The following is a 14,406-nucleotide window of genomic DNA, read 5'->3' on the forward strand; positions in this document are numbered from 1 at the left end:
ACCTGCCTTATATTCCTCCTCCAGAATAACTTATATTCTTCCTCCTATAGACACCATTTACTAGAACAGGAAATGGCAAACTTTTTCTTTAAAGTGTCAGTTAGTAAATATTTTAGGCTTTGCAGGCCGTCTATGCAGTGTTGCCAACAACTCAACTTGCCACTGGAGTACAGAAGCAACCTTTGAACATGTGTAAATAAAGAGTTTTGGCTGTATTCCTATAAAACTTTATTCATAAAAGAAAGTGGTGGGCCATATGTGACCCATGGGCCTTATTTTGCCAACTACTGTTTTAGAATTGTGGCTTCCAAAACTTTAAAGATTGTACACAGAGAAGCAATCCCCCAACATGAATGTTTATTTATAATTTCTATGTACATCCTAATGCACTGATACAAAAGTGAAACAGAAAAGAAAGAAAATTGCTATAGACACTAATATTTCTTTGTTTGTCCCAGGGGCATCTTTATTTACCCTGGGCATGCACACTCTTCTTAGAAACTAGTGGTGGAAGTAATTTTAAAATATAATTATCTCAACAAAAATGATCCTATCAGTCAAAGCAGAGCTTGGGGATTTGATGGTTTGGGGAACTCTAGGACAACTATAATTTATTAGGAGCTGGCATCAAGCACCTACCGTGTTTCCCTGAAAATAAGACACTGTCTTATATTTATTTTTTCTCAAGAAGACACACTAGGGCTTATTTTCAGGGGATGTCTTATTTTTATTAAGTATAATACAACAATCTACATTTATTCAAACACAGTTAAGTCATCTTCTTCTGGAACCTGACAGGGGCAGCTGACTTTGTTGGTGGGGCTGGCACTAGTGATGTGTGAACTCCTTTCCCCTAGCCATTTGCACATGCACAATAGGATGCCTGCTACTGCAGTGGTACATGCGCACTCACACAAGTGTGAACAGCTTGGAGAAAGGAGCTGTGACAGATAAGATATTCCAGTCTTCCTTACTGCTCAGCACCAAAATGCATATCTGCATAGCCACACCCATCACTAGGTCTTATTATCATGGTAGGGCTTATATTTGACAAATGCATAGAAATCCTGCTAGGGCTTATTTTTTTGGTAGGTCTTATTTTGGGGGAAACACGGTAGAAAGGAAATCACTGAATATAATCACTTTATGTGAGTCAGTATGGTGATATAACCACTCTGCTGTCTATGGGGCTCATTGGATAGGGTGACCAGATGTCCCGCTTTTGGTGGGACAGTCCCGCTTTTGAACAATTTGTCCTATGTCCCGTGGCATTTTTAAAAAGTCCCGATTTTTGGAAAAAATGCACGAACCAGTGGGAGAACAGGAAGCGAATATATGGTTTTTGGCTGCCATGTGGCTATTTCGCCAGAATATGAGTTTTATATTATTTTTGTTAATTTTATAATGTTAAACTGTAATAATAACAAATAGTTGTTGAGAAGTAATTATTGAGAACTGCTTATAAAAGTTTGCATTGTTGTCAGGCCCTGCCCCCTGCCCCGCCCCCAGCCATGTTGTCCCGCTTTACAAATGTTAAAATCTGGTCACCCTATCATTGGAGCAGTGCCATGTGCAAGAACACTTACCATGTTCAATCTCCCTTAATGCTCACACAGCCCTCTGGGGTAGGTCAGTAGAGAGAACAGTAGAGAGAACTGAGACTCAGAGAGGCTGGTATAAGGCAATATAGTTAGTTTCTCATTTATTTAGTTGGTTAGCTGGGGGCAGGGGCAGAGAGTAAATACCACATCTGCCTAATTACAAAACCTTTGTTCTTAACAGCTGCCATTTATTGTCTCATCAAATCATAATTATTTCCCAAAATTTAAGTATTTATTTATTCTCTGATATAATGCCATCATATTGATGAAAAATCCCTCTGGTTATAATGAATAAGTTTAGCATACTCCAACTCAAGTACTTTATCCTGCCAGGAAGTTGCCATTGGAGGTAGTGGTAATACCAGGCTTCTGTGCTAAGGGAGATTATCAGCTAATTTCAACAATACTATTGGCTTCTTTAAGGAGATTTTTTTTTACTAGTCATCAGTATACAAATTCTTAGTCTTCTAAATCGTCATGTGCTAAAAACCTATTTATTATCAAAACTCAATCACACATGATCACAAGAGCCAAATGCCTATTATTATTTCTATGTAAGAAGGAGTTGATTTGTAAGGTTAACAGCACAGGATTTATTCCTAAGATCTGAATCAGTAATTCATAGCCTATTGATAAATCTCACTCATAGAGAAAGGTCTGAATATAAATATTGGCATTACATGATAAGAAGGGACTTATCATGGTTCTGAAGGTCGAGAGAGAAGACTATTGGCATATTGAAAAAACTCTTATTTCAAAATAAATGATTCATCATGGTAAGGGTGTAACAATTACATCTAGTAGCATTGCTATTCAGACTGAAGTTTCTGTCAATAAACTTTGAAGGAGTAATCATGACCTATAAATCTAGAGTAAGAGAATATTTTTGGTGAGAAGGACATTAGGAATAGGAATGCAGATAAATCTATGCACAATGAGATCAGAAGCTAAGGTAATGAGATCCATATTTTGAGTTGAAAAGAATCAGGACATTTTTTTTTTAGATTGATAAGAGGGTACAAATGGTTGGATTATATTATTTGCATTTCCAAGGCAAAGTTCAAGTCGCAGTAGAGCCCTTAACCTAGGGGGTGTGCTGAACACCCTCATATTGTGCACAATAGGTGAGCTCCTGCCAATCACCCTAACTCCTCCCCCCTCCCTGCCTTTCCTCTTCTCCTGGCAAGACTATACCTGTGTTTTTCTTTTCTTTGGGCATGAAATTGTTTATATATTTGTTTCATGTTAGTATTGACTACATTGGATCCATTTTTTCCTCATTCTTGTGATACTTTACTAGGCAAAATATGTTTCAACTCTATCCAGGTAAACAGAAAGGATGTAAAGTCTCCATTTTTTCTATGGCTGAATAGTATAGTATCCATGGTATACATATGTCACAGTTTATTAATACATTTATGGGTTGATGGGCACTTGGTTTGCTTCCACATCTTAGCAATTTTGAATTGAGCTGCAATAAACATTCTAGTGCAAATGAATCTTGACATATTTTGAAACATATTCCTGTTTTCCAGCATAGTCAGATTATCTTGGGTAATCATCCCTAGGATAATGATTACTGTCATCTCAATCTAATGTGACATAAAGTATGGCACATTTCAACATTTTTCTGGTATTATACAATGTATTTCCCACTTGACACCCTTCATTTTATTTAATATGCCTTTTAGATGTAAAATTCATACCATGTATGGCATTCCTTATTTATATCTTACCTCAATTATAAAATTTGCAGATTTACTTTTTCAAAATATTTTACTATCTCTGGGCTGTGATCTCAAAAATTCTATCAAAGAAAAAATCATGTCACAAGAACATGAAAATATTTCAAAGAAAACTGTTATATTAAGAACAGGATGCACATAATTATTAAAAGTATAATATGCTAGGGTTTTTGGATTTTTGCATAAGTTAAGCATTTTAAATACATCAACTTCATAAAATATTTGAGAGTGAAAAACTAGGCAATTTCCTTGTAATCTGCATGAAAATAAATTGCTTAATATCAAACCACTCATGATTAAATTATATGCTTCACCCAATAAATGAAATATAAGTACACATCTAGAGCTAAAACCTCCACCCTTATTGTCTTTAGGTTACACTGTCCTGAACCTAGTTTCTTAGCACAAAATTTGAGCATTTCCTTTATTAAACTTCTAAACTTTTAATGAAATTGTCTATATTCTTTTCATCATTTATAAATTCCTTTAAAAACCAGTGAATGTTTTATCTCCAAGGTTTATCACTATAATTAAAGCAAAAATAATTCTCCAATTTTAAAAATAATTTATTTATATTAATGATAACAAAAAATATATAATGATGGGTTCATAAAGGAAACTTCGATAGAAATAAAATATCTGAATTGCACCTGTACTGTAGGAGAAAAAAACTTTTTTTTTTTTTTTTGGAGTTTTTGGCCAGTGCTGGGTTTGAACCCACCACCTCCAGCATATGGGGGCAGTGCCCTACTCCTTTGAGCCACAGGCACCACCCCAGAATACAAATTTTTTTTATTGTATCACTACTGTGGTAATTCTATATTCGTATCTTAGAAGTCTCTCAGCATCAAACTGAGAGACAATAATTCAGCTGCAAGGAGTTTACTTTGAAAATAACTCTAGGATGGCACCTTTGGCTCAAGGAGTAGGGTGCTGGCCCCCTATACCAGAGATGGCAGGTTCAAACCTGGCCCCAGCCAAAAACTGCAATGAAAAAGAAAATAATTCCAGAAGACACTGGTAAAAGGAAGAGAAATTAAAACAGCAAGGACAAAGAAACCAATAAAAGCTGCATTATCAAGCAACTCATCACTGTGGGTAATTGGAGCTTAATCCCTATGAGGAACTCTGGAAACAGTGTACAACACAACTGACAGAGTTTTCACATTGAACCTAAACATCGATGCCATAATGGTTACTTTTATGTGTCAGCTTAGCTAGACTATGCTGCTAGATGTTTGTTCAAACACTCATCTACATGTTATGTATTGAAAGGGTATTTTTATATGTGACTGGCATTTATTTATTTTGATTTTTTTATTCCAGAATATTACAAAGATACAAATATTTCGGTTACGTGAATTGCTTTTGCATAGTTTGTGTCAAAGTTATAAGTGTGTCTCTCACCCAAGTAGCATGTGTTGCCTGTTTAGGTGTGAATTTACTCTTCTCTCCTGCCCTCTTACCCCTGCTTGCTTTCTGTTGAGTTTTACTACCAAAATGTGCTCGTGAGTGTTGATCAATTAGTTCCACTTTAATAGTGAGTACATATGGTACTTCTTTTTCCATTTTTGTGAAACTTTGCTTAGAAGAATGGTCTCCAGTTCTTTACAGGTTGTTCCAAAAGGTATTAGTTCACCATTTTTTTGTGGCTGAATAGTACTCCATGGTATACATATACCACATCTTCTTAATTCACTCATGTATTGATGAACACTTGGGTTATTTCTACATCTTTGCAATTGTGAATTGTGCTGCAGTAAACATTTGAATGCACTTGTCTTTTTGGTAAGATTACTTTTTTCTTTTGAGCATATACCCAATAGTGGGATTTCTGGATCAAATGGTATGTCTACTTTTTTTTTTTTCTTCAGTTTTTGGCTGGAGCTGGGTTTGAACCCACCACCTCCTGCATATGGGCCAGCACCCTACTCCTTTGAGCCACAGGCGCCACCCTGGTATGTCTACTTTTGTTCTTTGAGATATCTCCATATGACTTTCCATAGAGTTTGCACTAGTTTGCAGCCCCACCAACAGTGTGTAAGTGTTCTTTTCTCTCTGCATCCATGCTTGCATCTGTTGTTTTGGTATATTTTGAGAAACGTTAGTCTCATTGGAGTTAGGTGATACTTCATTTTGGTTTTCATTCACATTTCTCTTAGGATTTTTTCATGTATTTATTGACATCAGTGTATCTTCTTTTAAAAAGCTTCTATTTTTTTCTTGTTGACTTGTTCAAGTTCTTTATAGGTTCTGTTCGTCAGCCCTTTATCAGTTGTATACCAAGAAAATATTTTCTCTCACCCTGTAGGTTGTCTATTTGCTTTACTGATTGTTTCCTTGGCTATGCAGACGCATCTTAGTTAGGGCCTGTTTGTTAAATTTTGTTGTTGTTAATGTGATCACCTTTGAGGTCTTCTTCAGAAATTCTTTGCCTAGGTCAATGTCTATAAGAGCTTTTCCAAAATTTTCTTCTAGAATTCTTATAGTTTCATGCCTTCAGTTTAAGTCTGTTATCCACTATAAACTAGTTTTTGTGAGTGGTAAAAGGTGTGAATCCTGTTTCAATCTTCTACATGTAGCTACCCATTTTTCCTAGCACCATTTAATTGAAAAGGGATTCTTTTCCACAGTGTACATTGTTGTCTGTTTTGTTAAAGATCAGATGGCAATATGAGGATGGTTTTATATCTGGGTTTTCTGTTCTGATCCATTAGTCCATGTCTCTGTCCTTACACCAGTACCATGATGTTTTGATTATTTTTATGGCCTTGTAGTATAGCTTAAAGTCTGGTAAAGAGTTGCCTCCCAATTTGTCCTTTTTTCTTAAGGTTACTCTGTCAGTTTCTATGCAAAGCATAGAATTATTTTTTCTAGATCTATGAAAAATGACATTTTTTTTTTGGCTGGGGCTGAGTTTGAACCCACCACTTCTGGCATATTGGGCCGGCACCCTACCCTTTTGAGCCACAGGTGCCACTGACATTGGTATTTTTATTGGAATCGCATTGAATCTGCAGGTGTCTTTGGACAGTATAGACATTTTAACAATATTGTTTCTGCCACCTATGAGCATAATATATTTTTCCATTTCTTTACATCCTGTGCAATTGCCTTCCTCAGTGACTTGTAGTTCTCCCTAAAGGGGTCTATTACCTCCTTGGTTAAATATATTCCTAGGTATTTTATTTTCTTTTTTGCTACTGTGAACAGCACTGAGTCTTTGATTTGATTCTCAGCTTGACTGTTGTTAGTGTATAAGAATGTTATTGATTTATGTACACTGATTTTTTTATTCTGAGATTCTGCTGAATTTATTCATCAATTCCAGAGTCTTTTGAAAGAAACTTTGGGGTTTTCTAAAAATAAAATTGTATCATCAGTGAAGAGTGATAGTTTGACCTCTTCTGTTCCCATTTGGATATGCTTGATTTCTGTCTCTTGTCTGAGTGTTCTGGCTAGGACTTTTGGCACCATTGAATAGAAGTGGTAACAGTGGGCAACCCTGTATAACTCCTCATCTAAGCCAGAATGTTTTCAATTTTTCCCTATTCACCATGATATTGGCTGTGAGTTTGCTATATATGGCCATTATAATTTTGAGGTATGTTCCATTTATGCCTATTTTCTTTTCTTTTCTCTTTCTTTCTTTTTTTCTTTCTTTCTTTCTTTCTTTCTTTCTTTCTTTCTTTCTTTCTTTCTTTCTTTTTGATACAGAGTCTCACTATGTTGCCCTCAGTAGACTGCCATGGCATCACTGCTCACAACAGTCTCAAATTCTTGGGCTTAAGCAATTCTCTTACCTCAGCCTCCCAAGTAGCTGGGACTATAGGTGCCTGCCAAAATGCCCAGCTATTTTTTTTGTTGTAGCTGTCATTGTTGTTTGGCAGGTCTGGGCCAGGTTTAAACCTGCCAGCCCTGGTGTATGTGGCCAGCACCCTAGCTGCTGAGCTACAGGCATATGCCTATTTTCTAAGAGTTCTTATCATAAAAGGACACTGAATTTTGTCAAGTGCTTTCTTTGCATCTGTTGAGATGATCATATCATATCTTCGTTTTTGCTTCTGTTTATGTAGTGAATTACATTGATAGATTTGCACATATTAAACCATTCTTGCATCCTTGGTATGAAATCAATCCCAAATCCAGCATAAGAAAAGAAGTAACTAATGTCAAAACAGAATTAAATGAAATTGATAACAAAAGAATCATACAGAAGATAAATGAAGGAAAAAATTGTATTTTTGAAAAGATAAACAAAATCAAGAGATTTCTTGCTAGACTAACCACAATAGGAAAAAAGGACCCTAATAAGCTGGATCAGAAATGAAAAAGGACATATTACAACTGATAGCACAGAAATATAAAACATCATCTCTGAGTACTATAAAAACCTCTGTGCACATAAACTGGAAAACATTGAGGAAATGGATAAATTCTTGGAAACACAGAACCTCACCAGGCTCAATTAGTAAGAAATAGAACTTCTAAATAGACCAATATTAAGTAATAAATTGAAGCAGCAATAAAAAATAATATTCCAATGAACAAAAGTCCCAGACCAGATGGTTCCACAGCCAAATTTTATCAGATCTCAAAGAGTAACTGGTACCTATACAGCAGAAATTATTTCATAATATTGAGAAGGAAGGAATCCCTCCACAATTCATTCTATGAGGCCAGTATCACCTCTATACCAAAGCCAGGAAAGGGCACAACAAAAAGAAAATATGGACTAATATCCCTTGTGATGCAAAAGTTCTCAATAAAATTCTAGCAAACAAAATTGAACAGCATATCCAAACTGTAATCCACTATGACCCAAGATGTGACTGACATTTAAATCAATAGACTTTGAGTAAAGCAGATTACGCTCCATAAGATGGGTGAACCTCATCCAATCAGTTGAGGACTTAAGAGAAAAAGACTTCTTGTAGACTCAGGCTTCAACAGGCTCAAGCTACAACATCAGATCAAACCTTAATTTCTAGGCTATTGTACAGATTTCAGATTTGCCACATCAAATGAACCAATTTATTAAAATACCACCCCACCCCACACATACCTACTCACTCACACTCACTCCCATGTTTACACACTCTATTGGTCCTGCTTCTCTGGAGAATTCTGACTAATACAAATATCCTTCATTACTTGGTGGAGGCAAAGAGGTGCAGGTATTGGCAGTGGGAAGTTAGGCAAGCTTGCAGTGAAATGAGGTGAGAGGATGCATAGTGGCAGGTTGCAAATAGTGGCTGCTTTACTCTGCTTGTCATTACTACCAACTGGCTGGAGTGACTGGAATGATGCCAAACCATCAGCATCTTAGAAGCAGTGGCTTCCAGGAGTTGAGTAGTGGAGTCCGTTTTTGTGGCTGTGCCCTATGTTAATAGTAGTGTCTTGGCTTTCTTAAAAAATGATTGGATTGTTAGCTTCCCTAGAGCAACCTGTGCTCACACATCTAATTCTTGTTCACTAGTTTTCTATCAGTTGCTTTCCAATAAATGCCATTTATAAAAAATAATGACCACAAACTAGGTTTTTTCACTTCAGTAGGGAACTTTGACATTTCTTACTACTCCTAGTTCATATCTGATCAGGTCCGTTTTCAATTTTCAGAGTTGATGAATACTGTAGACTCTCTTTTCCAGATATAAGTTGTTATTTTTGCTATTTTCTTTGAGATGTAAAATAAAAGGTGCTAAGTGTACATTTTATTAGGAAGTGGAAACACCTTAAATCCAGGGCAGCAGTAACTGTTAATGTAGAAGTTTGTTCCCTTATTCATTCAATTATAATTTGTTAGATCATTACTGTAGCAATTTGTATTAAGAATATAACAGTGAATTAGATCCAGTCTTTGTCATCATGAATTTTAGTCTATGCTGGAAAAAGACTAAAACAATAACACAACAATAATAAAAACTACAGCATTTTATCATCAGGGAAGAGGGAAAAATTTTAAAGGATATAGTGAAACATTTATTAAACAGATGGAGTTTTTCAGCAGAGATAAAAATGATTTTTAATAAAAGAATATAACTGAGTTACTAAAAATAAAATAATAGTGATAACATCAGAGATTTTTTAAAAAATCCTTTTGATGGACCCATCAGCAAATTGGACCCTGCCAAAGGGAGGTAAAATCAGTGAATTTGAAGGTATGTTGATAGAAGTTATTAAAACTAAAGCAAAAAATAAGAAAAAGTTTTTTTTAAAAAGAAGACAAAGGATTATGCAAGGAATGAGAAAGGAAGGAGAAAGATATGGAAGAAGAAAAAGAAGAAGGATAAAAATTGCAAATATGGTCACTCTCTAACACCAGGTAAGAACCAGGAGGTGCATTGCTGGTATTACTGCTCATTGTCTCTTTTTGACAGTGAAGAAAACTAGTTTGGAGACAAAGCTGTGGACAGGAAGGGCAGACCAAAGCAACAGAATTGTAGAGAGGTTGCTGGAGGCTGGAGAAACTTCACTGCACATCCTCACAACCACCAATTTTCTTGCTTTGGGAGATACATGGAATTATCTTGGCCAATTGGGTCCCGATTCTCTGTTCCTTAGAGATGAAAGCGTCCTGACTCAGGTAGATACCATCATTTTCTGGTGTATATAGATGACAAGAGGTGAAGCCACTTCCCAGTGAGACATCTGAACCCCAGATAAATAACTGCTTTATTTCCAATGCCTGGTCTCATCCCCTGTGCAGTGTGCCTCCAACTGAGCCTGAGTGTATGCACTCTCATTCCATAGAAGATGTCTTTCTCAGGAGGCTGTTTGCTTCTCTGCACAAACTTACACTAGTTTGTATTTATCAAGACACTGCAGATGACAGTTGGCGCTCTTAACTGGTAAGGAGTCTAATAAAGGGTAGATGATAGGTAAGGAGTCTAATAAAGGACTCTTTACAAAGGGGTGGACAGGGTTAAGGGAAACCAAAAAAGGTAAATGAAACTCCCTGGGATGTGTGATTGGCAAGTCATTTCTACTCTTAGATCCAAAGGGGCAAGGTATATGAGGAGGTGAGGGACAATTAGAGGAAACTAGAGGTTCTTAAAGTGGGAAAGCATCACCTTCTGGAGCCAAGTGTTGCCATGAGCATTGAGGCCATGCCCCAAATTTTGTCAAGGCAGTAAGGGAGCCTGGGTCACACATATTTCCATCTTCCACCCTTGAGTCTCCTGTTGGTCTCCCTTGAGAAGACAGTAGGCAAAGGGCCTAAGCGAGGGTGTCCACAGAGGAGGGAAGCAGGCGGGAAGAAGGGTGGAGGACAGCTAGAAGAGACCGTGGAAGGCACCTGAGCCAGGAATCTCTCACTTCCCACCAGTTTCCTAGACTTTCCCAATTGCAGATTGGTTTGGCTGGGAAGTAGAAAAAAAAAAAAAAAAGGTACCACTATATGCCTTGATTAAACCATTGAAAATCAAAGCTAAAAAAGAAATCTTAAAGGTAGCTAGAAAAAAAGCACCGAGGAACAAAGAAAAAGTTACTATAGACTTCTTATAAATAATGTAAGCTAGAAGGTGTGAGTAGATGTCTAACACAATAAAAGAAACAAAATCTTCCCACCCAGAATTCTATACCCATTCATGGTATCTTTAATATGAAGGTGAAATAAAGACATTTTCTCCAAACAAAACTGAGATAAATCATTGCCAGCCACCTGTATTATAAAAAATGTTAAAGAAAGTGTTCTGGGAACAAGGAATATATTAATGCATAAAAACACAAACCTAAACAAAGAAAGGAAGAGCTCTGAAAATAATTTGAAAATAAGGACAAATATGAAAAATATTTTTTCTTAGTTTTAGTCACTTTATAAGATAATTGAGAGAGGCAAAAGTGTAACAATGTATTGTAGATTTTCAACATCAATGAAATGTATGATAAAAATTACACAAGGGCTAGGAGGTTGAAGCTGGAAGTATACCATTATAAGGTTCATACACCATACTTAAAGTGTCATAGTATTTTTGAAAGTAGGTAGTTATACACTACTGATGTAAATTGTAAAGATAAATATTAAAGTGATCATTAAAAAGATAAATATTCAATTAATCCAAAAGAAGGCAGGAAAGAGTTTGAGGGGAAATAAAGAACAAACAAGGCACATAAAAACAGATATAAATATAGTATATTTAAATCTAATCTTATGAACTATATTACATTAAATGAAAATGCCTGTGATAATTTAAAAGGCAGAGATTAACACAGGTAACACACACAAAATATTTAAATTGGAATTCAACAAAACTTAAAACTTCTATGCTTCAACCAACATAATCAAGAAAGTGAAAAGAGAAAAGAAAAAAAGGAGAAGACAACATATAAAATGAGAAAAATATTGAAAATCATATTTTCGATAAAGATTCAGTATCAGAGATTTTTAGAAGGTGGAACATGATGGCAGATGGGAAGGAAATTTAGCTCAGCTCTCCTGGAACAACAGGTGAGAGTGAGTGGGCTAGATCATTCCTGGTGTGGAATACTGGTGTAGAGTGGCAGTTCAAGGTGTGCAGAGAAGTGGCGGATTGCTGGACTTGGAGTGTAATCCAGAGCTGCGGAGACTGCCAAGAAAGTTTCTGCCACAGGCAACAGGCCCCACCACGGAGGATTGCAGTTCCCAGTTTTTGGGGAAACTAGGTATTATGTGGAAATATTGGTCAAGTGTGGACTCCCAAGTGGAGTTAGGTGGCCAGAGTGGGGTGCCCTCTAGTGCAGGACCACCGCAGTTAGGCAATGGGAGAGACACTCAGACGGAAAAAGATCCCCCATACGAAGAGGCCATTGTTTTGGAATTTGGGAGATGGCGGTTGCTGCAGGCACCTTTTCGTGTGGGCCCGGGGCTGTGATTTGAATTTTACCCACATATAGTCGTCCTACACTGGGAACTGACCTAGGATACCCCGCACTTCACGGGGGTGAATTTGAGAAACCTGCCTGTGAAGATTTTGAGATTTGTGGAATCAACAGTTCACAAAGGTCTAGGCGCCAAGCCGGTAATCAGGCAACACCAAGAACAATTTAAGCCAGGAGACACGTGTAACCCTGGGAACCACTCATGGCGCCACCTGGTGTCCAGAAACTATATTGCAACATATATATATTCCTACTAAAGTTTATCCCTACGGCATACACACATACACACACATATATATATAATTTTGTTGCCTTTTTTCTTTCTTTGCTTGTTCTTTTCACTTTTTTTCCCTTTTTCTTTCTTGTAGGGGTTATTGTTAAAAATTTTTTTTTCTTTTTTTTAGACAGAGTCTCACTATGTTGACCTTCATGGAGTGATGTGGCATCACAGCTCACAGCAACCTCTAACTCTCTTGGGCTGAGTGGTTCTCTTGCCTCAGCCTCCCAGGTGGCTGGGGCTACAGGTGCCCACCACAGTACCTGGCTTTTTTTTGGTTGTGGTTGTCATTGGCAGGCCCTGGGCCAGGTTGGCGCCCGCCAGCTCTGGTGTGTGTGGCTGGTGCCCTGGCTACTGGGCTATGGGTGCTGAGCTCTCTCCTTCTTCTTAGGGTTTCTCAGATTGCTTACATGAGGCTACTTGAGTTTTTTTCTGTTTTTATTTTTGTTTTTGATTGTTTGGGTGTCTGTGTGTTTGTGTGCCTGATTTTGTTTGTTTGTTCATATTATTTCAATATGCCTTGTGTTCTGCTAAAACCTTGGTTTGGCTATTTTCCCTAATTCTAATTTTTACATTCAACAAGAGCAAAGGAGAGTGGAGGATGATAGCCAACTGAAGCCAGCTTTCAACAGAATCTCCCATCCAGAGGGAGAGATAACAGACAGAAAGAACCTAACAAAGCCTAAGGTGGGACCAGAGCTGAAAGAAGAGATTGATAATTATACATCTTCTCTGCTGAGGCAAGCTACAGCTCCAAGGAAACAAATTTAAGGTACAGAGCCCACTCTAAAGAGGACACATGTCCATCCCCTCCCCCAAGACAGTTGCTTGCTTGCTGTGAGATCTCTACTAGTGAGTGGTGAACAGAGCTCCTCTTCTCTCACCCCAGGGAGTGAGTTGCTGGAAGTTGGGAGTCCTTCTCTAGAGAGTCCCTGTTGTGAGCCTGGGCATTCTCTTGTCCAGCATGAAGGTTAAACAAATATTTTCTCTGCCACTTTGAACTCCCAGTCCACCCTTACCCCTGGCCTGGTGGTCTAGAAGCCCAACCCCTGCAGAGAAAAGGACATTCATGGTTCTTTCTTAAGACAGGGAATTGCATGGTCTGCGATAGCACAGCTACACTGTAACTGTGAATTGGGTAACAGTGCAGAAAGGCACAGGGAGAAGGTGGCTGGTTTGGCTCTTGAGAAAGAGCAACTCACAACTCAGCAGCAGGTGGAGGCTTGGGTCTCTGTATGATGAGTGGAGGCTCAGAAACCACTGAGGCATGGGAACCTGAGTGGAGATATCTCCCACCTAGCAGCAGCATTAATAGAGTGATCCCACAGGGGTCAAATTTTGGAGAGACACCTCCCCAATTCTGCGGACTGCCAGAGAGAGCTAGATTTTGCACTCCAGAGATACCAGAGGAGCAGGGCAGCTAGAGCAGAGGCACAGTCTCTGAAGGTGAAAATCATTTGCTGGTTTCTTAACCTCCAGTTTGGAACAAGCTCAGATGGAACACTCCCCAGTTTCCAATGAGCACCCAAGGTAATCAGACTTCAACTCCCCCAGCAGGTTGGTGGCAGAGTGTGGTCACTTGACTGACAAGGCATTGACTTCCTCCTGACTCTAGCAGGCCCAAATCTCTGGTGCATTTGCTCATGGGAGGGAACTGGGCCACAGCCCTGTGGGGATACCAGTGCCTGGATGTGACACAGGTGCAAGGTGGGGAAGGAGGCACTAGCCCCCTGGACAATTTTGCTGGGCTGGCCTTTTGGATTCCACAGAGCACCAGAGTGAGTTACACTTGAGCTGCCAGTGGACCCCACCCCCACCCCTGCCTAGATGCTGAACACCTTTTGAACTGTCCCACATGATCAGTGTTTGTGTTGACCGGGACAATTGGTTTGGAACTCTTGACCTGGGCTGATCACCTGGGGAT

Source organism: Otolemur garnettii, unplaced genomic scaffold, assembly GCF_000181295.1.
Source record: "Otolemur garnettii isolate 467f Iridium unplaced genomic scaffold, OtoGar3 scaffold00243, whole genome shotgun sequence".
NCBI lineage: Eukaryota > Metazoa > Chordata > Mammalia > Primates > Galagidae > Otolemur > Otolemur garnettii.